This window comes from Sceloporus undulatus, chromosome 8, assembly GCF_019175285.1.
Source record: "Sceloporus undulatus isolate JIND9_A2432 ecotype Alabama chromosome 8, SceUnd_v1.1, whole genome shotgun sequence".
Classification (NCBI taxonomy): Eukaryota; Metazoa; Chordata; class Lepidosauria; order Squamata; family Phrynosomatidae; genus Sceloporus; species Sceloporus undulatus.
In genome coordinates, this window is record NC_056529.1 from 14,925,031 (window position 1) to 14,951,710 (window position 26,680).

The 26,680-nt window shown below is 40.5% G+C and overlaps 1 long non-coding RNA gene across 2 annotated transcripts in view; it reads right to left on the reverse strand.

Moving 5' to 3' along the window:
• LOC121914855 overlaps positions 1–26,452 on the reverse strand; it is a 31,452-nt gene extending 5,000 nt beyond the window's left edge. The window contains exons 1-3 of one of the 2 annotated variants that reach the window (XR_006100594.1): positions 26,370–26,452; positions 21,414–21,542; positions 583–707 (exon numbers count right to left, since the gene is read on the reverse strand). This is a non-coding gene — a long non-coding RNA (uncharacterized LOC121914855). Of the gene's footprint in view, positions 1–582; positions 708–3,841; positions 4,042–21,413; positions 21,543–26,369 lie in introns of those variants that run through there. The other variant, XR_006100593.1, reaches the window with a different exon arrangement.
• Positions 26,453–26,680: the final 228 nt, after the last annotated feature.

Consider the following 26,680-nt stretch of genomic DNA (forward strand, 5'->3'; position numbering starts at 1 on the left):
AATAGTATCTGCTGGAATCATGTTCATCCAGTTGTAAATGCTAATGCTCCTGCTAGCTAAGGACACAAGTCCTATTACTTTTGAGCTTCAATTTGGTGACTGTTTTCTTGGCACTATTAGGTCGGACCTCAAGGATTCTCCAATCCCCTTGGGAGCTCTCACTTCCAGCTCAAAACATGAAACACAAAACAGGGATTTTCCCCAATTGTAGTTTCTAAAATTTTGTGAAAAATAGACTTTGCATAAAATTCCCGTCTCTGTGTTTTCTATCAACAATATACAACAGGGCTACTATTTTTCTAAAAGGCAGCAGTTGTCATATTTTCTAAGATAGCACATTTTGCAGCAACACACAGAAACATTCACGGAAATGATGCATTTCTTGCAGCAGTTCATACTAAGGAGATAAAATGTTTACCACACATCCCTACTGTCAGTATGTGCTACAATTGCTTTAAAGTAGATCCTGGACTTTAAAAAAACCCAACCATGGCTTAAACTATGATGACCATACAGAGCCTCCATGTACAGAGGGACACATAACTTTGTATACTATAGTGTTGGAAACAACAGCAATATTACCTTAAAATGCTCTGCAGGGATGGGAATTGTGTGATCCACAAGATGTTGCTGGAATGGAACTCCCAGAAGTCCTAAGCAACCAAAGCCAATGGAGAGGGATGCTGGGATATGTAGTCCTAAATTGTCTGGAGAGATGAATGACAGGACTAGAGTGATCTTTTACTGAGACAGCAGGATTCTTCTCAGGGTTTTGAAAAGTAAACTTTGTGGAAGTATGGTTTCCAGAATCCCTCAGTCAGCATGGATTCTGGAAGACATAGTCTCCCAAAGTAACTTTCCCAAGTTTTTGCTCCTTCTTACATTTTTTTATTCACAGAGCAAAGCAAAACTTACATCCAAATGTCTTTTCTGAGAATAAATGTAACTATGCAGTTGGGAATATAAACTGATTGCTGGACAAGATTTTTATCAGCGATATCTGTGGCTAGAGATTCAATTTGCTTGCCAGACTGATGGATTTGGAGCAAGGGGGGGGGGGGGGTTAGAAGGATAAACTGACATCTAATTAGATTTCATTTGAAAGTCTAGATGTGGCAATTATGACTTCTGAATAAAAGTGGTTGTTATTTAGCAGGGTAGCCTAAGCAATGCACATAATTATAATAATTATTGTGTACCTAATGATATCTAATAGGAATCAACATAGGAAATAAAATGCTTCTAAAGTGTTCAGCTAGGGTGGCCCTCCACTCTGTGTGGCAAATGAACTAACAAAAGGTTAATACACTGGCAGCTGATTGTTTTACAAGACCCCCATGCCGGGTGATATCAGTTGCAAATGGCTATATTAGGATTCGACAGATCAGAAGTCCCCCCCCCAAAATAGCACTGGTGGTATTGCATAAAAATGAGAGTGTATTAAAATATCCGAATTGGCTTTCCTTGCATTTTAGTTCCCCTCGCATGCTGTACATTTTTCTGGGAGATGGCTAAGTTTGGAAAACTGGTCTTTCCACTCCATAGATATCCATGCGTCCTAGCATTCCACAGCAGACGGTTGCATGATAAGAGTTGAGTTTGGGTGGGCGGGCAATCCATTTTCTTTGAAAAGCCCACGAAAATTGCAATCTCCGGTTGTAGGATAGAATCCATAGCTGACAATACCGCTCGACCCTGTGTTTGCAGTGCATTATCCGAAGGATCGTATTTATGTAATTAAAGTGCTGCCGATATAGGTGATGCGCTATAGATTTTAAATGGCATGTGTTTGCAAAGGATGCTGTTTCTCTCCCTCAACTCCTGGACCCCATCCATTGTGTTTTCAATTATCTTCTTAAAGCAGGCAAATGGGGAGAAGCTAATTAAGGATTTTATCCACTGGAACATTCCTAGCAAAGTTGAGAAGCAAAACAAAAGGCTGTGTCATTTTAATGCCATCCAAAGAAAGTGAACATGGTCTGACTGCACCAGGGAAGTTTGATGGTGCCCCGAGATACTTTTTTGGTATTGTTGCAGCAGAATAATATCATTAATGTTATCATAGGTTGTAAATGATAGATTATAAACTATAAAACATATTGTATGTTTTATCTATTTTTCAACTTTGTATGATCTTAAATCGGATTTATAGTGTTTTAAAGTGGTGTTTTTAGAGTGGTTTTAAAACTTTTTGTAACGTTTTGTTGTTTTGGAAGCTGCCTTGGATCCTGGCCTGGAAGAAAGGCAGCATATAAATAAAGTAAATAAAGTAAGTAAATATGGTTGTGATTCTCAACCTTTTCTTTACCACAGACCCCTTTAAATATCTTTTCTTGCCACAGATCACATAACTCCAGATTTAAAACCCTAAAGTGCATCAAATAATTATTTGAAGTTGTTCCTCAAATTTGGAGAGAAGAGAGAAATCAGTATATACACTCCTATCATAATAGTTTTGTATACCTTTCTTCCAGCCTGGAAGCTAAAATAGGTTAAGAACCACTATATTATGACAACTCGAGCTTGGAAAGGTATTTATAGAAAGTGCCACATTACATTTGTAGTACCATGCTCCCACCCAAGTTAATATTAGAGGCAATTAATAACATCCATGTCAGTGAGGTAATGAGTCCATTCCAGGTATTAGTTTGAACTTTAAAGGAGCTATCCAAGGACCAATTTTGGGGATAGAGTTCAGTGCCTTTTGGATTAAAATCGGTAGCAGCTTTACTATTCCATGAGCATGGAAACCACAAGCCACCACTGGGTAGTGTCTAAGTTACATGAAGTTGCTTTCCCAGTCCTCATAAATTACCTTTGCAAAATCACAGCCACACTGCAAAAGTGATGCTATCCCTTATTAAGTTGCAACCATTATAGAAAATATCTTTCTTTTGGGGACAATGAATTCACTGCAAGTAACTTGTTATTTGTAAATACTGTAGTTATTTTCGTGTTCTGCAGGAAACAGCATAGATAGACAGTGCTTTGGTCTGATTCAGCCAGGTTTCTTCCAGCTGGGAAGCTGAAATGTGGCTCATAAGTAACCTAATACACAGTCTGAAGCATTCATACGTTTCTTTCTCAAAATGTGGTTGTAATTCTGAGATTTGTAGTTTTGTGAGATATCATTCTCTCCCAGCGTGCTGTGGTGCCACAACAAGCTACAAATCCCATGCTTTCATAGACAGGAGCCATGGCAGTTAAAGCGGTGTCAAACTGCATTAATTCTGCAGTGTGAGAGCAGTCCTTAATAGCAAAAATTGGGCCATCTCAGTGTTACTGTCTTTTCAATTTTGGATTTGAGACCAAGACCCTTCCAGTGTTAACACACCCTGCCAAAATAAAGCTCTATACTAATGCAGTCAGGATGTGAGCTTCATTGGCTAGTAAATAAATACAAAGCTGTTTATTCCACAGAACAGATCTCTGCAACACCTCTCTACAAAGAAAGCATGCTGCCATCTGCATCAGCATATGGTTGTGTAAAGATGTGAGGCAAACACAGATAACAATCCTGAAATAAATTATGGCCCAGAATAGCAGTTTGAGGCTATTAGATCCCCAACTGGAAGGTACAATTGTTATCTTGGCAGTAATCAATCAATGAGAGATTATTTTATGACCCTAGGAAAAAAACAGTCCTGTTTTTAGGCTCTGATGTTAAACCTTTCACTTCACTGGATGTTTGGGTTGGGGAACATATAACATTTTCAAATCACTTCATCAAAAAGTATTTTTTTAAAAAAGCACACAGACACACATTCATGTAAATGGTTTTCAATTTAAAGTTTCCTGAATTGCATACACATGTTGAAATACAGTCTAGCTTTCCGCAGAATGCAAGCGTACAGTCAATATATGCGTCGATGGATATCAAATTTTCCTTCCATTTGTCTAACACTCTCCTCTCCATCAATTAATGTACTGTGTCCATAAAGCAGAGGATTTTCCCCAGCTGTTTGATATGCGAAGGACTCCGTGCCTGTTAGAAGCTGAACACTTTGCCTTGATGTTCAGATTCATGAATCTCTACACATACTGTAAAAACAAAGGCCATATTGGTGAGTTATGTGATCAGCTGATCAACAACAGACAAAACCAGCTCTGAAGCAAGAATGGATCCTGAGGTTTAATAATAAAAATCACACTGTAGTGCATGTAAATCTTAGCAAAGCATCAGCTCTGTTAAACAAAAAGGCCCTGGTCAGCATGTGACCAAATTTGGTCACATTATATTATATTATATTATATTATAGGATTTACAGAGCTAGTATTGTGGTGATTTGAGGGTTGGACTACAACTCTGGGGACCAAGGCACAATTTCCAGCTCAACCATGAAACCCACTGGGTGATTTTGGGCAAGCCACATGCTCTCAGCCTCAGGAGAAGGCAATGGCAAACCTTCTCTGAACAAATCTTGCCAAGAAAACCCCATGATAGGTTTTCCTGAGGATTTCCATAAGTTAGAAATGTCTTGAAGGCACACAAGAGCAAATTATAAGCTCGCTGGATCTCAGCACATAATGTATAATGCATAATGCTTCATGCTACATAACATCACCAGGGGCTGTCCCTTGATCTCAGGTTAGGGCCAGGAAACTTCAGGATCTGGGACGTTTGTCAGCTGGGATGCCTGTCTTTTATCCTTAACAAGGCATTAGTATTACTCTTACAATTAAGCCATTCTCATTTGTTTCGCTGTTTTGTCTCCTTCCTTCATGTTGCACATGTAAAAGGCGCACGGTGGCGTAAACAAAAAGATGTTGAAGGCTTCACTGTGTTCCTTGGTAACTTGTTAAGAATCACAATTTCCTTGAGCGTCGTTTATTTTGAGGAGACAGCTTTGACATCTTTACATGACAGGAGACGAGAGAATGAGTGGAATCAAAATTGCCCATGGATATGTTTTTGAACTGCAGTTTGGAAGCCCTGAGAATGTAAGCAACAAATGTAACAGTGCTGGGAAGAGTCTGGGCAGTTTGGTACCATGTTAACCAGCATGCTTGTGGCCTCTGAAATCCTTGGATTTGCATGCTCTCTAACTGTCCCAATTTGGCAGGGAGAGTCCTGATTATTCTTCAGTCGTCCCCCTTTTCAGCTGTTTTTAAAAGGTCCCAATTTCTCTCTCCATTGCTCATTTCCCCCCTCACTTCACTTGCTTCAAACTGAGTGCAAAATGCAAACATAGTTTGCACTTCATTAACTCAGCAGTGGGCAAAGGACAGGGGCAGCAGAATTTTGCCCTTCCCAGTTGGCACAGCCAAATGCAAACCGCTACAGCATCTCCTAAAGCAAGCATGGCACAGTGCTTTGAGTGTTGGACTACAACTCTGGAGTAGAAGGTTCGAATCCCCACTCAACCACGAGGTGACCCTGTAATGTCAGAGGATAAAAACATATTTGGGTTGTGCTTATCACATGAGTTCATGTTTCTCCTATTGCTACTTTGCATTTGAGTCACTGGTGGAGCACACCTTTTCACTTAACAGGGGAAACCCATCAATGGATCCCAATATTGCTGCTATTCCATTAATTCCTCTGGTGCAACAAGTCCCTTTTGCTGTAGTAACAATATGACAGCACTCACATGGTATGAGAGGGCATGATTCTTCTACTCTCTCCTCTCTTCCCTCTTCCCCTTCACTATTTCCAAGCAGGCCAAGGTTGTTTTTACTCTATGTCTTTCATTTTTGTACTGTTGCTGTGATTGTGTAGTTATGGCTAAATGAGGGGGGGGGGAATTATTTTTATCATTTTCCCATAATTACAAAATTGTGGCAAATACAAAAAAATAAAAAACTGAAAGACACACATGCACTTAGCAGGGCATTCATAGGCATGAAGGTGGGCATATGGTGCCAGTGCAGTAGAAACCATGCATTGCCGAAATAGCACACTTGTGTGACTGAAGAGAAGTATGATATTGAACATTTTCAAACTAGTATGTTCCCATCTTCTTCACCAATGGGATTGTTGCAAACAACCGGGCTGGTATGACAGACAGCCAGCCAGTGTGGCATAGTGGTTTGAGTGTTGGACTGTGACTCTGGAGACCATGACAACATAATAAAGTTCATAGTGTGAAAGGGACACTCTATGTTTGCAAGTACCTTAAAAAGACAATTAGCAAACAGAACTCTATTTGTGTGACAATTTATTTTATCTTATTTCAAGAAATGTCACATTCTACTAGAATAAAATTTGTAGTTCTTGAATCCTCCTTGCTGAGAGAAGCTTAATTTGCTTAGAAAGCACTGGAAATCCTAATCCTGTGATACCATACAAACTAACAGCAACGGATGTAGTGTATGTGATTGCCGGATAAACACATCATATAGCACCAAGAGCTCAGCAAACCATGCATTAAATTGTCCAATGGGGATACAGCTAGTCAATGAATAGAAGTATACATCAGCTGGAATTTGCATATATAGTTAGATATTGTAACCTGCTATCAAAAACACAACATCCCCATTGTATTGTGTTGGGTTCCATTGCAGCCTATGCAATCCACATGACTATGTCTCATAGAGAAACAGAAATTCATAAAAGGAAGCTATGTGTGCGTCACAGACATTATAATCACAACTGTCAGTAAAACTGAGCACTCATTGTTCCGCCTCTTATAATAATAGCAATCTTAGAAACAACCCAGTTAGGTGCATTGAGCTTCAGAAATGCCATCTGATCATTAAGTTCTTTTGGGGAAAATGACTTGGACTGTTTCTGGAAGGGACAGTCAGTGGCAGGTAGGAATAAACTTACCAAATCTATTTGTTATAGGGATGTACTTGCATATGAGGATGAACAATTAAAAGTAGTTTTCTTCCTGCTGCAGGAATGTGAAGCATTGTTCCTGTATTCTGTGCCCCAAAGTGTAGCACAGGACTTATTCTGCAGAAGAGACAACTGTGAGGAAATGTCACTGGGCTGTAATTCTTCCTGATAGGAGTTCCCAACATTTGTGAAACCCATTTATCAACTGGGGAATGAATAACTGCAAATATTCTTTCCATCTCTCATTTGTTGTAATTTTATCCAAAGGTTCTTGTATGATGGTGTTCAAGGCTGTATTCACAGAATTATAGAATCATAGGACTTTATCGCACCAACAAAAAACCGACTGCTCCCCAATGGGATACAGTCACCTTTCAGGTAGCTACTGGGAATTACTGCACATAATTCAGCTCCGATTCCACCAGGTGATTTCTACCTTGCTGCATCCCAGGGTCCAGGGAGCTTGCCATCTTGGAAAAATGGCCTCTGAAGCATGCCTGGGAACCAGGATGAAGCTGGGTTGTAATTGCCCAGCGGAACTGGCAGAGAACTACATGCAATAATACCCAGTAGCAACCCGCAACCCAACTGTATTGCCGTTGGGGAGCAGTCGGGTTTTTAGTAAGTGCGATAATCTCCATAGAGTTGGAAGAAACCCAAAGGACCATCCAGTCCAACCCTCTGCCATGCAGGAACACAGAATCAAAGCAACCCCAACTGATGGCCATCTGGCCTCTGTTTAAAACCTCCAAAGAAGGAGACTCCATCACTCCCCAAAACAGCATAAGCTTTCATATGTTTAAGTCTACTTCAACAGATGCATGAGTTAGTCATAAGTGATTTGTGTAAAGGAGACAACTCTATGAGGGTCCTATTTCTTATATCTCATATCAGGACAAAGCTCTTTGGAGGTGAGTGAAGAAACTGGAGGTTGTCCGGGTGGCTGGATGAGAACCCACAGGAGACTGGATTAAGAACTAGGTCTGCAGTAGCTAACCTTTGCCTTTAATTGTCCATTTTAATGCACCACATCCTTCCCTTCCATTGACAGCATCCACATATGGGGAACAATGTTTTGTTTCAATTGCAAGATAAGGGTCCGTGTTCTTCTTTTGAAGAGCCACTTTGTTCCAATATTGGCAGGTCAACACTGAGGTCCATAGAAAGTGCAGGTGTGTGTGTGGGAGAGAGGTCAGAGGTCAAGTTTAGTTTGGCCTGTCACTCAGCATCAATCTGAGTCTTATCTCTTAGCCTTCCCAGCCCAGGCATCAATGTCACCGAGAAGAAGATCTCAGGATAAACAGAGGAGGTTGCAAGGACATGAGGTGAAAAGCAGATGGAAGAAAGAAAAAAGACAAAGGGGTAGAAAAATGGAATAACCATTTGGGACATGATCCAAACAATGCAAAGAATGTTTGTTCCTTAATGGATTAAATAAGAGAGTCAAGGACAGGCTGAAATCTCTCCCAGTGAAAGCAACAAGTCTTAATAGCCATAGCAACCATTTTGATTCCCTGGCTTTTATTTCTTTTGCTTTGTTTCTATTGTACCAAGAGCCCTATAGGTTGCATCCGCACTGCAGAAATAATCCAGTTTGACACCACTTTAATTGCCATGGCTCAATGCTGTGGAATTCTGGGAATGGTGGTTTGTTGGGGAAGCAGAGCTTTGGTCTTCTCCTAGAGCTTTGCTCTGGTGTCCCATCAAACTACAATTCCCAAAATTCCATAGCATTGAGCCATAGCAGTTAAAGTGGTGTCAAATTAGATTATTTCTGCAGTGTGGCCTTAGAAAGCTGTCATTGCTCAACATGCTCTAAATATCCTCCCTACTAGTAATAAGAGGCAGAAGGGTGAGGATTAGAATCCTGTTGGTAACATACACTGATGTACATATCCTTACACTAATGGTTGCACTTTGTAGGATGTTGTGCAAAGAGCATGACTATGATTGTGCAAGTGGAATTCCATTGGAGTAACCATTGTTAGGAGCTGGGTTTAACTGGAGTGCACTTTAAAAATATTACTTACATATATAAAGGATGCATTAATTGCCCCTTTCTATTTTGTCCTTAGTCACAGTAAACAAAGGATGCTCAGTGGACTATTTCTATCATTCATCAGGAACTTTAGGACTGTTCTTGAAGGGATTGGAACTGATCTCTTTCTAAATATTACAGCCACTCAAGTGACCCAAATATTACAGCCACTCAACAGGATTAAAGAAGATGCCAACACTGTGGGATTCATCTCAAGAACTTACTCTTGTAGATGTTGTATATGTATCATTCAAATGAAACACACAAAGGAAAGAATGTATGTCAACTGAGCCATGGATAGGAGGACCACTGTCTCATTTGAATGATCCTGGCCTAAATATTATGGAATAGTGGGTTACAATTGGACACACTGACTGGGGGTCACTGGTTTCTGTACTATGGGAGTGTGCATTGGTGTGATGTAGGCTGTTCAGTTGGCTGTACAGTTATGCAACTCAGTATACAGATGGCACAATGCATACACAGCTTACCTATGCTGGTGTACCTTGAAACTAACACACCCCCACACTTGGAGGATATAAAGACCTTTCTGACATGATAAGTTAAGGCTGGCCAAAATAAAAAAGTATTTCAATGCATCTACAATACGGATACATCCAAATGTGCATCTCTGTGCTTGTCTAGAAAAGTTGGGTGAGAGCATTTATCTTTCAGAAGCTGTTTGACCTTGATGGCCATGGAAAGGAATCCCTCGATTTTTGCTGCCACCGTTGTTTTTACTGGTTTCCCTGCTTGCTACGATATTGTTTCATTTACTCAGCAGTCCTGAGCATTACAATTCTGTACCTTATAGAAGATGCCTACCCAGAGGAGATAAGCTCTGTGGATTCAATGGAAATTCCTCTTAGTTAAGCATGTATCAGATTGCAGCCTAAGTCTAGGTTTTTTAAAAAGTATTTCCCCCCAGTTGTGGTTAGCAACATCTAAGACAGGATTTGAATTACAACATGTAGGTATAAATATTCCAAATAAATCAAAGCAACATACCAGCATGGTGTAGTGGTTTGAGTGTTGGACTATGGAGACCAGGGTTTAAATCCCTGCTTGGCCATGGAAACCCACTGGGTGACCATAGGCAAGTCACACTTTCTCAGCCTCAGAGGAGGGCAGAAGAGCACAGGTGAATGACATTTCCATCAGGTTTGGGGAGGCTGGGCCAGGAGAGTTTACTTAGTTGAGCATATTTTACTAAGTAGCTGGTGTAGAATACTAGCCAATGTGTTTTGCCTCTGAGAAAAATTTTTCTTTTGGGGGGCTTCTAAACAGTCTATTGCTACTTCCTTGGTTATTTTTGCTTTCTAACTTGGGATTCACTTGATAAAAGCCAAGGCATAAACAAAAAAGAAAATATAGAGAGGATTTAGGAAGATAGATTCATCGCACCACCTGAATTTGGTATATTGCAGACTACCTGGTGGTGAGGGAAAGCACTTTGCACATTCTCAGAGATACTCTGAAAATTCTCAGAGGGCAAGGCCTTTGTTGTTCGCTCATGGCTTTGGAAAAAGCAAAGCTCTGGGGCTGAAGGATGGTAGAAACAAATCCCTATCTAGGGGTGGGAACTGTCCCAGACATTTGGTGACAGCTCAACTCTTCTCCTCTCCAGAGATTCAGGTGTTAATAAAATCAAACAAAATGGAAAATGGGTAAATTATTGCAAGCCACGAAGAGCTACATTGTGCCATGCCTCACTAGCTTCCAATACCACCTCATTTTTGCAGCAGCCAAAGAAAAAAGATGCAATTTCATCCTTTAGGCTGAATTGTATAAGAGGAGGACAAAGAAGACAAGATATTGCAATCCAAAGGTCAGTAACCTATTCCCTTGTATAATTATAACATTTCATTTATATCCTCCAGACTGCTTGGGTTGTGTGTTGGTAAATAAGTCTAAAAGGGGAGGGGGAATTAATTTAAAATGAAATATCTTCCATAACTCAAAGCCTGATTTCTTTCATCTTGGTGGCCTGGTGGAGAGAATAAAACATGTACACAATTTATTTTTGTGGATGTGTTTTAAAAATAATTAATGAACCAGGTAACTTTGGGGTCGAGGTCACATCCTCTCTTGTTACTTTAGAATTCCAAGGAGTGATTCCACCCTTATTTTAAACAGCTGAAGCATTGTTGTAAGGTACTTTGGTTTCAGCAAGGAAGTTTCAGACAGCTTAACACATCCACTGCAACATTCCACAATGGATTAAATTGAGATCTTTGGGTCCCCCCCCCACCCTTGCTTCTTCCTTTCCTGTGATTTTCTTCAGCATACAGTAACATTTACTTTCTCTGACGATCGGAAACATCCCTCCTTCCCCATATTCCAGATCATCCGAAAACTGGACAGGAATAAAACCATCCATTGCACACAAAGCCCATCCATTGCATAGTCAACTCCAGCAAACTAAGCCAAACCAAAGCTTGATTCCCTCAAATTGATCACAATTCCCTCAAATTGTCTGAGGTATTCTGGGAATTATAGTCTAGAAAGTAGCCTTTTCATGTGCTGGATAGTTCCAATGGGATTGTAGCAAGCAGGATCCTTTGTTGTTTGTATTTGCCTTCAAGTCAACTCTGATGTATGGCATTGGCAAACCTATCCTAGAGTTTTCTTAACAAGCTTTCTTCAGAGGAGATCTTCCATTGCATCAAATCATAGAATGAAAGAGTTATATGAGACCCCAAGGGTCATCCAGTTGAATCCCATCCTGCCCTGCAGGAAGACAATACCAAAGCATTCCCGACAGATAGACATCCAGCTACTGCTTAAAAATCCCAAGGAAGGAGGTCAGGAAGTAAGCCATAGAGATGGTATTTCAACCCTTTCGAGAGAAAAAAAATCCAAGAAACCACCAGACAAACAGTGCAATTGGGATGGAACTGTGGCCTTCTGGGAGATCCAGCAGGACAGACTGGAAGTTCTGGATGGTCAGCTTCAGACCCAGATGTTCTTCATCCCTGCCCTTGAGCTTATTGCTTGTTTTTGTCAAAGTGCTCTTATTCCGTTATTTTCAACTGGAGAAATCCTTGGCACTCACCATATCCATCCTTGTGAATTTAACTTCCCCCTCCAAGCGCCACTCCATATAAGTTGCTTTCAGCATATCCCATGCCTGGGACCAACTCCTGGCAGCCGTAGAATGCAACTAAATGCTTATCATGTAAAACCTTAAGTGCTAATTGCTTAGTAATGAAAACTTTAATTGCTGGGAAATTAAACCTTTAATTGCTAAGTGGCTGGCAGAATGCCAGTCCATAACAACAAAGATTTGTGTTGTTTTTTGTTTTGTTTTTTGAATTAAAAAAATGCCCTTTACTCAACATTACCCACACGATATGGAAACTTACACATTTTTTAAAAAGAAGTTTTCAGTTTCTGGAAGGCTGCAGAAGAAAACAGTGGCCAGAGACATCAGAAATGATAAAATAATTGCTCAGTGACAGAGGACATGGTTTCCATCCAGAAAGGTCCAGATATAGAGGTTTAGGACCCCTGGTCAAGTGTGGCTGTGGTTCCCAAATTAGGGGTGCAGTGAATCCATTTTGAGCTTAAAAGTGCTATCTGAGGCCCGGTACAGATGGTCCAAAAATGGTGTGCCGCTTGCTCCCAAACTGCATGCTCCCGAACCCTAGCGTGTAATGGTGGCGGCATCATGGCGGCATCCCATCCACACAGGTGCTGCCATGATGACATAAGCAACATGCAGCATATAGACATTGCTGTGTGTTGCTTACATCACTGGTGTGCCAATGGTGCACTTGTGACTTGTGCTGGGTGCCTTAAAAAGAACCTGTTTCTTTCCAGGTTCTTTTTACTGCGGAGGGACTCCATGCAGTTTGGCTTCTGTGGTGTCCCTCCGGGAAGAAAAACGGACACCTCCAGCCCTCCCTTTCGGGGCGGTATATACTGCACCTGAGTTGCTGATACTTAATCATCAGTAGCTCTAGGACCTTGAATAGTTCCTTAAATTCTGCAATAAAATCAAGAGCAGATTTCACTGAAGCCCTGATGTGTGACCCCCTGGCTGGTTCTCTGTTTCTGGTGGGCAATGACTTTTGTTGGAGGCTCAAGATCTGCTTCCATTTTGAAGATGAAGAAGGGAGAGATCATCTGACCATGTACAGACTGCTTTTATTGTTCACTGCCATCAAATCAACTTCAAGTCATAGTGACCCTTTGAATGAGAGACTTCTAAGTCCTCTTATCATCAACCAACCTGCTCAGGTCTTGCAGACACAGAGCTGTACCTTCCTTGATCGAGCCTTTCCACCTGGAATGCGGTCCTCCTCTTTTGCTGCTGCCTTCTACCAAGCAGGATTAACTGGGACAACTGGGACAATTTGAGGATATGTGTAAAAGGTCACTTTCTACATATTTCTATGAGAAGAGGAGGATGAATGTTGCCCTTTCCAGTAGGCTCAGGCAAATGCAAACTCCTTCAAATGATCCTAGCTTGTGCGTTTTTCTTCTTTAATAACCTTTGTCATCTTGAACACACTTGGATGTGGCTTGGCCACATGTGTCCTGATTTTCATCTATGAAATACTGGCAGGTATGTGAATGACAGTGGGGGATGCAATTCTCCAGGAATCATTCCCTACAACCTTTCAGTACGTAGTCTCTATAATATAGGCACTGTGTCTACAGAATGCATGATGAAATCCAGAACTTGAAAAGATGTAAGGGAAATTTGCAGCACTTTTGAGATGAGGTGAGAAAAGGGAAAAGGGAAATGAGCATTTTTGGAAGTAATTCATTATGGAATCATACCCTCCAACACCCCTGATTTGGAAGGGTGGGTCCCAATTAATCCTTTCACAGATGAAAAACAGGACACGGATAGCCAAGCAAGATCAGAGTCAAGATAGCAAAAGTTATTAATGAGGAAGAACATACAAGCTAAGAGAGGCTGCAGCACTTTGCTTTTGCCCAAGTCTACAGGGAAATGCAAGATTGTGTCCCCCTCTCCTCTCCCCTTCTCCCTACTGACTTGAGTGCAAATTACTTTTGCACTTTGAATTTAGTTTTCAGTAAGTCAAGAAAGCTTAGGACAATGGGGGAAAGTCGAAGGAGGACAGAGAAACTAGGACATTTTAAACATCTGAAAGAGTGGGATGACAGAGGATTAATCCAGACCATCATTGCCCAATTGGAGCAGTTGGAAGGTATGCAGCTAGCTATGTTTCTATGTATCTGTGGTTTCATTATTTTCAGAAAGGGACATTGTTATGCTCTAGTGCTCTCCCAAAGTAACACATCATTATGACAATATGTACCTTCCAAACCCTGAAGAAAGATGTGAATTTGGGAAAGTTCTGATCAGAAAGCATGGACCCAATGAAATCTCAAGCTCAAGGATCAACATGACACCACCGGGTTTTGAACCCAGCTATCCCCACACCAAATCTAGCACTCTTTCCACAACATCACACTGGGGGCCTGTGCCTTACTCACTTATTTTTGATCTGTCAATTTTCCATGCAGACTTTTAAAAAAGAGAAGAAACTCTTCTCAGAGGCAACCCTCCAGAATCTGCAGTAGATAAATCACAGTTACCCTGAGTTGGCTGACAGGAGTTTAAGCTGCAACAATCATCAGCCACCAAGGGAGCTGCTTCTTTTATCTTACTAAATGCAAAGAAAGAGAGAGAGGAGGGTACACCAGGAACTGGTAATATCGCCAGGCGAGTGGCGTTTGCTTTTTTACATAAATATCAGCCAGCAGTAAGTAAATTTGGTTGATAAAATGTAATACAACAAAGACGAGCTTCAAATACGACCGTTCCCTGATGCATTCTGGGGCTCCAATCTCTCTCACTCACTGCATGTTGCTGAGATTATAAGGTTTGCTTTTATCTGTCAGAAATCAATATTTCAAACATTGGATAAAAGAGAAAATTGAACTGGGAATAGGCTGAAGTGCTGTAAAAAAACTACAAAGCACAATTATCAAAAAGCACTTAAAGTACTTAATAGGACACACATATAAAAATGCTCAAATTAATGTCAGGGAAGCATAATGAGAGACCTTCCCTTTCTCTCCTTTCGCCCGCCTCTCTACTTTGGGGCTCTTTTTGTTTTTTTGATCCAAATGCAATGTAATTCGAATGCAAGCCTGGCCAGTCGATGCGGCTTTCGATTGATACGAAACCCCAAGGACTTCCGGCAAATCCATTGTTAAAGGCTGTGCAGCCATTATGTATGATTGGTTAATATTTCAGTTTATTGAAAATACATTATTTTGTGGAAAGTGTTTAAGTTGCCAGGGAGGGTTAAACACTGGAAGCAGTTATGATTAAAAATAGCTCTCTGGATAAGCAAAGATTTTACAGTCAAGCTTTTAATAAGTGCTACAATAACTGGAAAATTGGATTTTAAAGGGTGAAGACAACATCGGAAACAGGCCATAAATGAAAAGCAAAAGGGTTTGTCACTGATCTTTATCCACGAGCCTTTTGTTGAATGACTTCTTTATGCAGCCGAAGGAATAAGATTAACCCCTTGATAATTGCATCTTAAATTACATATTGAAGATGACACTTGTTTGGTCACTATGGGCCAGTTTACAGCTGGGATTTTATTAGTTAGTTCAAACTGAATCAATTGCTGAGTGATGATTCAACATGTAGGTAAATTCTACTGATTCAGCGGGTCTATTGGGGTTCAAAGGCATCCTGTTTTAGATAGGATGTCCTGTATTTGGGGGCCTGCAGTCCAGTCCAGTATCAGTGGTGTATGAGCATCGTCTCCAACATTTCACAGAAATACCTGGGGCGCTACATCTATGAAGTCAAAAGGATGTGGCCAGGGAACAAGACTTACAGTAATTAATGAAGAAAAACACACAACACTACTTTTTTAAATGGAGAATCCATGGAATTTATGCACTGAATTTAGAAAGGGAAAAACTCCATTCTCTCTTTTCCTGCTGCGTTAATGGAGGACAAATTTCTTTTGCACTTTAAACTCAGCATGTAGAAACTGAAGTAAGGTGAAGAAAAAGGGGAGAAATGGGAGAGAGAGAAACTAGGACATTTTAAAAGTAGCTCAGAAAGTGGGACAGCAAAGGATTAAGTGGAACTGTCCCTGCCAAACCTGGACAGTTGGGTGGTATGTAGGGAACATAGTACATAGGCACCACAATTCAAATAAGATGTTGAGAAGCTGGAGAATGTCCAGAGGAGGGCAACCAAAATGATAAAGGGTCCCCTGAAGAAAGACTTAGGGAGCTGGGTATTTTTAGCCTGGAGAAGAGAATGTTAAGAGGTGATATGAGAGCCCTGTTTAAATATTGGAGAGGATGCCATATTGAAGATGGAGCAAGCTTATTTCCTGCTGCTCCAGAGACTAGAACACGGGACAATGGATACAAACTACAGAAAAAGAATTCCACCCCAACATTAGGAGGAACTTCCTGACAGTAAGAGCTGTTCAGCAGTGGAATATACTCCCTTGGATCGTAGTGGAGTCTCCTTCTTTGGAGGTTTTTAAACAGAGGCTGGATGGTTGTCTGTTGGGGGCACTTTGATGGTCTATTCCTGAATGGCAAAATTGGGTTGGACTGGATGGCCCTTGAGGTCTCTTCCAACTCTAAGATTCTATGATTCTATTATCCCAAATCTCTTGAACTCTTGAAAGTGATTTTTAAATAACTTTTTCTTTGGTGGATTGATTTTTTAACAGTAGCACTTCTGGGGTCCGAACAGCTGTACTGGATCCCCAAAGGATGTATGCAGCTAGCAGGGTGTGCAATTCCACTCCTGTGTTGTATGGTGATAGGCAGTTTCCTACTACTCCCATATCTTAGGGTTCTTTCTCTTTAAGCCAAACTTCATCTGTCCAACCCTTACAATAGAGGAGGATGGAGAACCTTCTTCCATCATAATTACTTGGAGTCTATTTTTTAGATTGTGGCAATAAGGTGGCCTGGCCTCAGAGCTGACAGAAGACAATAAAATAAATAAATGAAAGGCATCCTTTTATGTTAGGTCTAGGGATAATACACAATAACTTAATACCCCCTTTTAGTTTTACATATTTGTTAAAATCTCACGTTCAACACATTTTCCTCCTCTTGATTTAAAAGGCCTCATAATCTGAGCCCTTAAACTATAGATATCTTACCTTGGTCATATATCTGACATTGGATGGCTATAATTTTATGTATTTATTGAAATTATTGCTATGACACTGCTGGGGCTGATCCAAGACATTTTGATGTCTGAGGAGCACCATTTGGCACCTGTTATATCTTCAGTCAAGGTACATGGAACCCAACAAAATTCTTTTGATACCAACAATAGATAATCCTTCAAGCAGGAGGGACAAAGACAGAAGGAAACATTGCCAGAGATAATGGTTTCTCGGCACACTACACATATTATACCAGTGGTTAACACCTCATCTTCATGAGCACACATTTGGCCACTTAATCATATCTTCCTTTTGGTTTGCAGCCTTCACATACCACATTCCAAAACTCCTTCCACCATTCATATGGTCCTTCACCATGGCCTTTGGCAACATCTTTCATCCTAGCTCTGTCCCTTGAGGACTAACTGAACTTGCCACCTCATCACCATACCCACAAGTTTTGCATTTCTATGGTTATTCATACAGTCTGCTTATAGAGTCCTTCCTGGCCACCAGTTGACTCCATGCACTTTAATGGTTGTGTAGAAGAGGAAATTTCAACAGGTGTTGCATCTCATACAACCAGGTAAGAAACAACAACTGCTGAAATTCTATCTTCAACATAACCATGAAATCTACAGGAGACATCTCCACTTTTCACTATGGCAACCCTACTGGAGATGGCGACTTCACAAAATATTATGGTTTTAGGGGATCAGAGAACTAGGCATTGTGGGCACAGATGACTTGCCAGGCCGTTGCATTTAGCTCTGAGGACCCTTCAGAGATAAGCATTTTTAGAAGGAAGCAGCTCTGAAGAGCCAACCCTTCTCCCTCCCATTTTTGATTGTTAAATACAAAGGCTTCACCTCTAATGCAAATGTTCTAGCTTTTCTAGGTGCTTGAATTGTGGCTGCTATTTAAAACTAATCAATGTTTTCTTTAGTATTTTAATAGCCTGTTTGCAAAGTACCTCTTTAAGGAAAATTTGCACTGCATTCACTCAAGGAGAAAATGTGTTTTTATGGCTTGAGAACAGCTTGTGATAAAACAAGGAAGTCAGAGAGTTTCCCTGTTTTAGAATTGTTAACAGCAAAAACCTCAGAGCTTTTGAGGGTTACCCAACTTACACCGGAGCAAAGATCAGGGAAATGGGTGTTCCAGGATTGCTTTGCATGTCCGTAACTTTATTTCTGAGAGATGTTTAGAGATATATGCTTCATTGCATGGTGTCCTCCTCCGTTGTTGTAGGCTGCTGCCACACTGCAGAATTAATGCAATTTGACACTGTTTTAACTGCCATGGTGCCATCCTGTTTGTAGTTTGTTGTAGAGTAGAGCTCTGAGAAAGAAGGCTAAATATTTAACAAAAACTAAAAATCCCAGAATTCTATATCATGGAGCCATGGAAGTTAAAGTGGTGTCATGCTGCTTTATTTCTACAGTGTGGCAGCAGCCTTAGTCATGACTATGGCACTATCACCTTGATGGTAACTCTCCTCCAACTTACTTTACTGGACATATGGAGAAGGAGATCAATTCTACCAGTGACTGGGACATCAGGTTTGGGGAGGGCTGGCCAGCAGAGATTAGCAGATGTAGAATACTGGCCATGGTCTTTCAGAGAGTTGGATCCAAGCCATACAGAACTTAATAGATTATAAACAGCATTTTGAATTGCGCTCAGAAACATACTGGTAGTTTCTGTTCTTCCTGTAACCAGGTTCAGACAGGAGTTTGGCCAGAGCATCTTGGACCCACATAAGGCTCAAACACTTTTCAAAGGCAGACTCACACACAATGCAATACAGTTATTGACATGGGATGCATCCAAGACACATTTCACTGTAGCCACTGTAGAATGGGTGCAAATGGCATAGTTATGCTAATAGTATAGATGCACTAGAGAACTCAAGTGCATTTCCCTATAGCTCTATAGCAAACACTTATAAGTACCTCACCAATCTACAGATTCCATGATTCCATGGAACGAAGCCATGGCAGTTAAAGAGATATCAGAATGCTATAGCTCAGGGGTAGACAACCTGCGGCCTGCGTGCCGGATGGGGCCCGGTGAGACCTTGGGACCGGCCCCAGCCCAGTCCTGCCGCTGATTGCCGCCGAGGCCTTTGGGGGGCAATTGTCTATAGAAGCCTCAGAAACATGAATTTATATTAACATTTTTTAAAAAATCAGCAAAAAATTTTCGCGTGTCCTCCATTTTTTTAAAAAAAGTGTCTTCCATTTGAAAATTTTGTCCTACATTTGTCCTGGTTTATTTATATATGTAATTTTTTTAAAAAAATTTATTTAATTATTTATTTTTTGGCTTCGGCCCCCCAGTTGTCTGAGGGACAGCAACCCGGCCCCCGGCTCAAAAAGATTGCCTACCCCTGCTATAGCTATATAGCATAGTGTGGGCTCACTTCAGATTTTTCTTCGGTCTTCTCTAAAAGCTCTGCACTTGCTGTACAGTGTGTATTGCATTAATTTAGTTGAATGGGTTATTCAGACCCATAGCTTTCAATGGACCCTCCAGAGCCAGCATATCCTTTGCAAGTCTCCATATCATGTTTGGTCTAACAACTGATCATTACCCAGTTTTAGCTAATGAAACTTGGCCATTTTTTTATATGCTTCTTCTCAATTAAATGCAGCATAGAAAGAAAAAAATGCAGTGTATGGGAAAAGAAAGAAAGAAAGAAAAGGCTGCCTGCTTTTTAAGGAGGGGGAAGTAAATCAATTTTATGTCAGGCAAAAATTAGCTGTATTTTCAGTGTCAGACCCAAGAAAAAATTGCAACTGCTGGTCCAATTTAGAAAGGAGCTTCAGATGAAATATAGTGAGTGCAATGGTTATGCAAATCACCTCTCCATCACAATCATAAGCATAGACTCCATATGAGTTCAGTCACTTCCATACAAAGTAACCTCCAACATAAAAATGTAGATCGTGGTCCAAACATCGTAGTAGTGTGTGCCTTCAAGTCATTTTCAACTTAAGGCGACCCTAAGGTGAACCTATCATGAGGTTTTCTTGGTAAGATTTGTTCAGAGGAAGCTTGCTATTGCTTTTCCCTGAGGCTGAGAGCATGTGACTTGCCTAAAGTCATCCAGCGAGTTTCATGACAGAGCAGAGAATCGAACCCTGGTCCCCAGAGTCATAGTCGAACAGGAGCTTTTTAGATCTTTTGGAGCAGCACAAAGTGAGGTGCAAAGGAACAGATCACCATCTTGTAGGGTTACCAGGACTATTTCAGGCTGTGATATTTCAGGGCTCAGACCTGAGACCTCAGGAAGATGCCTTGAGATATCTATTGGCTTACAAGGGAAAACCCCTAGTGATGTCATTAAACAGGATGCATTAAGCATCAGCCAAAGCAAAGTATTCCAGTTAAATAAATAAAAAAATGCCAAGTCTATATATATATACTGTATATACGCATATATAAGTCTAGAATTTTTAGACAAAAATTGACTCCAAAAACCTAGGTCAACTTATCCATGGGTTGATGTAAATACTGTACTGTACTTTAACTCTTATTAAAAAGGGAACCATTCCCTGGTGAAAGGCAAAAGTGCAATCTGTCCTGGAAGCACTGACCTCCTTCTACTCTCTCTTCCCTTCAGCCTTAAATGTGAGCTAAAACAATTATGCCTGCCATAATTTTGTAGGGTTTTTTTTTGGCATTGTTTTCCTTTGCTTTATCATTTAGATCATGTTGCATGTCCCTAAATTTTACACTTGACTTATCCAAGAGTCATATCAAAATCCATAATTTTGTCCCCCAAACTTGCCTTTGACTTATACACGAGGTCGACTTATAGTTGAGTATATACGGTACACACACACACACACACACATGGTATAAATACCTTTCAAGGAAGTGCTCTTGCCTTGAGATTTCTCCTCCTAACTCCAAGGACTGCAGAAGAGCAGCTAGGCCCCGAGAAACCAACTTGGACCCAAAAATCTGGCAACCCTATCTTCTCCCCATGTTCCACGTGGGAGAGAGCCATATGTTTCCATTTATGCATGAGATGCTAAAAATGTGGGGAGTAGATGTGCAAAGCGTAAGTGTAGAACAACTGGTTGGCACCTCCCCAAAGTTTTAGTAGAAAGAAAAGTTCAGTAAAAAGTTTGGATACTGAATCTGCTCCATTCTAAGTTGAACATGTTTGAAGCAAATGTTGACATTGATCAGATTTAGGCATTCATTATAAATTGCAAGTATTTTTTTAAAAAGGGAAAGGAGCTGTAATAGCCCCTGGATCCATGAGATGGAAGAAAAATCTGAATTAATTACAATTTCCACTCATTCCTTCCATAGGTTTTGTACATGTTAAAAAGAACCATTTAGATGCTGCACGCGGAAACTGTTTAGATATGCTGGAAGTCATCCTAGAATTAAATTTAATAAAAGCACATCAAGAAAGGTTAATTACCTCTCGCCTCTTTTTTTTCTCCTTTAATAGAAGTTGTGAATTCCAGTAGAGTAAAATGTCCATCTCCGCCACATTAGAATGATATTTTGTTAGTGTTCCAATCACTGTTTCCACCAGACGAAGACATTTCTGTACCGAAGGAGGACTGTTTACTTTTCAAGTATTATTTTACTAATCAATTGAAAAATTACCCCCACAAATGACAGAACCATAGACCTTTGGAGTATTTCATTAAAAGGAGCAAACATTAATTACAAATCCAGCCCAACCTTTCACAGACATAAATTATAAGGATGATCTATTTTCTCCATACTTAATTGGAAGTGGTGGCCAGCTCTTTAAATTATTATCTCTAAGGCATGAATGAAATTAGAATGCACCCCGTGGCATTCGAAAGAGATTTATTGGCATCCTAAATAACTTGCTGAAGTTTGGATTGGTCAGAACCGCACACATACACACACACACACACACACCTGGCAGTGATGCAGCAATTGTGTAAAGACATCCAGAGAAAGATTATGGCCTATAGAGGTATATAGTCAGCCCTTTTTATGCATGGATTTTTACTCATGAATTCAAGCATCCCCAGCTTGAAAATGTTTTTTTTAAAAAGTATAAATTCCAAATAGCAAGCCCAAAATCCACCTCAGTTTTATTGAATATTCTCATTCTGTCATTCCTTTCTAGGCCTCCAGGGAAGCGTCTGAACCCAAGAATTCATGTTATGGAAGCCTTTTCCCCACATCAGTAAAAAGCCTTCCAGGAACTGGAAGCTTAGTCAGTATTCACATGAAATTCTAGGAACAAAATATCTTTAATTCTGTATTTTTAAAAACCTGGCTCTATTTGATAGATCTTGGGGCTCCAGTATATATATGTGTATGTATGTATAAGTATATATGTGTATATATATATTTAAAGAGATCCCACAATCCTGAGGTCTTTTATCTTCTGACACAGATACAGTTGTGATAGAAAGGTCCAATTTCTGAGAATTCACATGAAAATGTCCAGAAGTTAATATTAAGCACACAAAGTAGACAAAGTTTTACTGTTGCAATGTGTATGGCAGTGTCCTTGATTCCCGTCTTGTTTTGCTTATGATTAATTAATAACTCCTCTGGGACAGTATGCTGCTCATTTCATACCTTGCCATGGGACTGTGAAATTTATGGGGCCACAGGCAGGGAGAAAATGCATTAGATTTTGCAGTGAGACTTTGTGTATGTGTGTTTGGATTGACTGCTTAGCATCCATTTCAACTGGATCTAGGCTGGGCACTTACCTATCACCAAAAAAGAGGACCAAAGGGAACACAGTTTTCTGTAATTTTTGCTTAGGTCAGTGCATATGTATAGTTAAAAGTGTAGAAAACAGTTACCAGAATTTAAATAGAAATACATCTCCCCATAGCAGGGGAGTGTGTGATCAGACTCACTGCACAGTTATAGGAGTTTGATGCCAATGGAACTGCCATGGCAACTGGGATTTCTAGTTTGCTGTAGTGATTTAAGCATTGGGCAATGTCTCCGGAGATTAGGTTAGATTCTCTACTCGGCCATGAAAACCCACTGTGTGATGTTGGGCAGGTCACATAGCCCCAGAAACCCCTGTGATAGTGTTGCCTTAGGGTCACCATACAGTTGCAAATTGTTGCTGGCCAACATCTAAGGAAGCTTCTACACTGAGAAATAATGCAGTTTGACATCACTTTAACAACTATGAGGTCAGAATATACAGGGACACCATTGAGGATGCTAAAAACCCCAGGAATCCATAGGATAAAGCTGTAGTGTTTACAGTGGTGTTAAACTGCATTATTTCTACAGTGTAGATGCACCCAGAGCCCCTCCTGTTCTTCCTTTTCATGATCCACTTGTCTTTAAACCAGGTTTGAATGGGATGGCTCCTCAAGCAGAAGATAGCCTTTGAAGGAAAGACTACTTTCTGATAGTATCAAAACAGAGAATAGTCCACTGCTATCATCCACACATGCCACCATAACCCATAGTAAACATTTTAAAAACCTCAACAATATTGGGGCATTTGGTAGAAACTCACAAATAACCCAATTATTCAATTATAAGTCTGGTCCAAGGGAAACCGTAACTAACATGCCAACAGGGAGACCACCTCTTATTTGGGTGGGTTCCCTGGTGGCAGTGGTCCTGGGCCCTAGGAGACTGTCCAGTAAGGATGTGGGACCCACCATTTAAATTTCCCACAGTGCATTGGAGTGATATGGCCAAGGCATTTTGAAGAATTCAATTGATGCCATCCTGCCAGACATTCAGGATGGGTACCAGATAACTGGACCCATGACAGGTGCCTGAAGATTTTACTTTCCAATGAAAATCCAGTCAAATTTTCAAGAGAAATTGAGGAAACCTTGCCTTTGGTACACTGGGGTTCCACAAAAGAAGGGGGGGGGATGATATTAAGAAGGTTTTCTGAAATAAGCCTTTTTGAAACCCCTTCTGTGCAGTCTTTGTACTTTTATATTTGTGTTATAAAGTTCAAAAGCCTCAGTGCCAAGCCTTCATTTGGGCCGGAAATATCATATTAACTTTTAAAAATGGTTACCAAATGCTGCTGGTGATCTTTGGCCTAGGGTTTGCTTAATATTGCCACTTTATGTTATTCTCCCTGGTTTGTTTAGAGAACCATTTGTCCTCTCGATTATTAAACTATAACTAAGCATCGTCCTTGGTGTTCATCACGATGACGGCATTTGGATTCCAGCCAAATCTATTATCTTTTCTTTGGCGGTTTTAAGTGCTTTAATTTCAGTTCTCCATTCAGCCTTTCCCATTCATGAGAAATTTAGCAGCAGAGAAATACAACCCTTGAACATTTATATCTCAGCTTTGAAATATATCTCACTTGTGACTGATCTTTCTATTCTCTAGCTGCCGTCATAGACCTCGGAAACAGAACATTACAAGTTATGATGTTGCCCACAATGCGTAATAAAGTAATACACTGTGTAATGCAATGTTTGGCTCAAAAATTGGGTGCAAAGAATGTGCATTAAGGGAAGATTCATATTTGTTGTTGTTATGTGCTTTCAAGTCATTTCTGACTTATGGTTACCCAAAGGTGAATCTATCATGAGATTTTCTGCGGCTGAGAGTGTGTGACTCACCCCAGGGTTTCCTTGGCAAAGCAGGGAATTATACCCTAACCTCCAATATTCAAACTACTCCAGTGCTCAAACTACTGCAGCATGCTGGCTCTGAGATAAACATACAAAAGTGTATATGAGGGCAGAGCTTCTCAGCTTTTGGCTTTGATGTTTTGGACTTCACCTCCCAGACTCCTCAAACTTTAGCCACACTGTTTGGGCTTCTGACAATTGAAATATAACAGACGTGGAGGAGCAAAGGTTTAGAACCATTTGGAAAATGTGTGCAACAAATACTATGACTGGAATCTTGCTGGTGTCTTACGCAAGTGCAAGTTACCCTATGGAAGCAATAGGACATTTCTGTCCAATGGTGTAGCTACGGGTTCAGGGGGAAGAGTACATTGCTCTCCTAATAAACATTTTGGCCCCCAATTCAGTCCCTAAACATGTAGCACTACAGTACCCTATAATGTAGTTGAGCATTTAGAGAAAAATAATTTAGGCACCCCCAAAAAGCAGGCAAAGTTACCATGGGGATGCAAGCACAAACAGAAGAGTTCCAGACATGAATGATTTCCAGTGTCTCACTCTTTGCAATGCTAGAAATTTGGAGACTGAAGGAAAATCTCATGGGGAGCAAAATTCTTATTAGGGGAACAGTGTCCTTATTTTGCTTCTTCTCGAGTGTCACCCCTGTTTTTGTCTAATAAGGAATGTCTGCATACAATTAAAAGTTGTGGAAGTGCATCTTCCCATGTGGACATAAACAGACATTTGGTTGCACAGTTGGTATCTTGGTTCAGTTTTGCAGCACTGCTGTTCAGCACAAACAATTACCAATCCATGTGTAATTCTGCATGTGGACATGATGTAGAATCTTGGCTGATGTTAGGGAAAGATTCAGTGGCAAACTAATGCAAATTTTCATTTTTATCAAAAAGGAGTACAAAATGGAAGGTTGATGGAACAGACTTGTAAATGGATTCACAGGAAACAGATATGGGCTGTCTATACCCTCTTCCACCCATCCTTAGGCTGGTATTGTACTTTCTGTTTCTCCTTCCCTAAAGAAATGACAGCAGTAATATTTCAGTCATATGAGAAGATGTTTTTTGCAAACGTAGACTGGCAAAGATATGAATGAATCCTAGCATTGAGAAAGTAATCCCAGAGCATCACCACAGACCTATGGATTAAATTAAATAAAAAAATAACCCACAATTTGCTGCCTTTTAATGGTGCCCCAAATCATCCGCCTGGGGTAGCCACTTCAGATTCCTTTGGGCCACGCTGGGATGTGTGCATTAGCCAGAGCTAAATGGAGCCTTGAGACAATGAGTTTAAAACTCCCAGATTCTGATCATTCAAACGAACAGTCAGGTCAGCTCATGTATAGTTACCCGGCAATTTATCAGGAAACAAATCAAGGCAAATCAGGCTAAACACATCCAAATGTTCTGAAGGAGGCCAAAGAGCAAAATGCAAAGCCATCGAAGGATGCTAAAATGTAAATGTAATTTGCAAACCAAAAACAAAACACAACAAATAACTACTAAAAGATCCTGCAGTGATTCAGTGCTGCTAAAATTGCAGCAAATATAAGCACATGTAATTTTTTAAAGTTCATTAACCATGGGCAGATGAGAGATGCAGTGCTCAGACTGCTGCAAGCAATGGCAATTGGTGGCTTCAGCATCCATAATCTGGATTTTACTTTTATATGAGCTATCCAAATGCTGAACTCTGCCCCACAACTATCCCTTTTGAAGGTTGGTTAAAAGTTGGAGTGGATTCATTGCCCCATTGACATGGAATCTACTACTCACCATTCTTTATAAAAGCAACTGTCTGAGAATGCTGAGGATTGTCATCCCATCCAGGTGATCAATGTTTCTGCTGCCATGTGAGCAACAGCACAACTACTTTTGGATTTATAGCAGCTCCTCCCACAACTGCTATGAACAGTTGGAAAGCTCTTTCAGTGCTGCATCCTATCCAAACACATGGCTCAGCACTGGGAGAGCTCCTGTACAACTCAGAAGAGCTAACAGTGTCTCTAACAGATAATGAATTTGCTGCCCCATGCTTTTCCACTGTCGTTGTTATCTACCTTCAAAACATTTCTGACTCAGGCAAC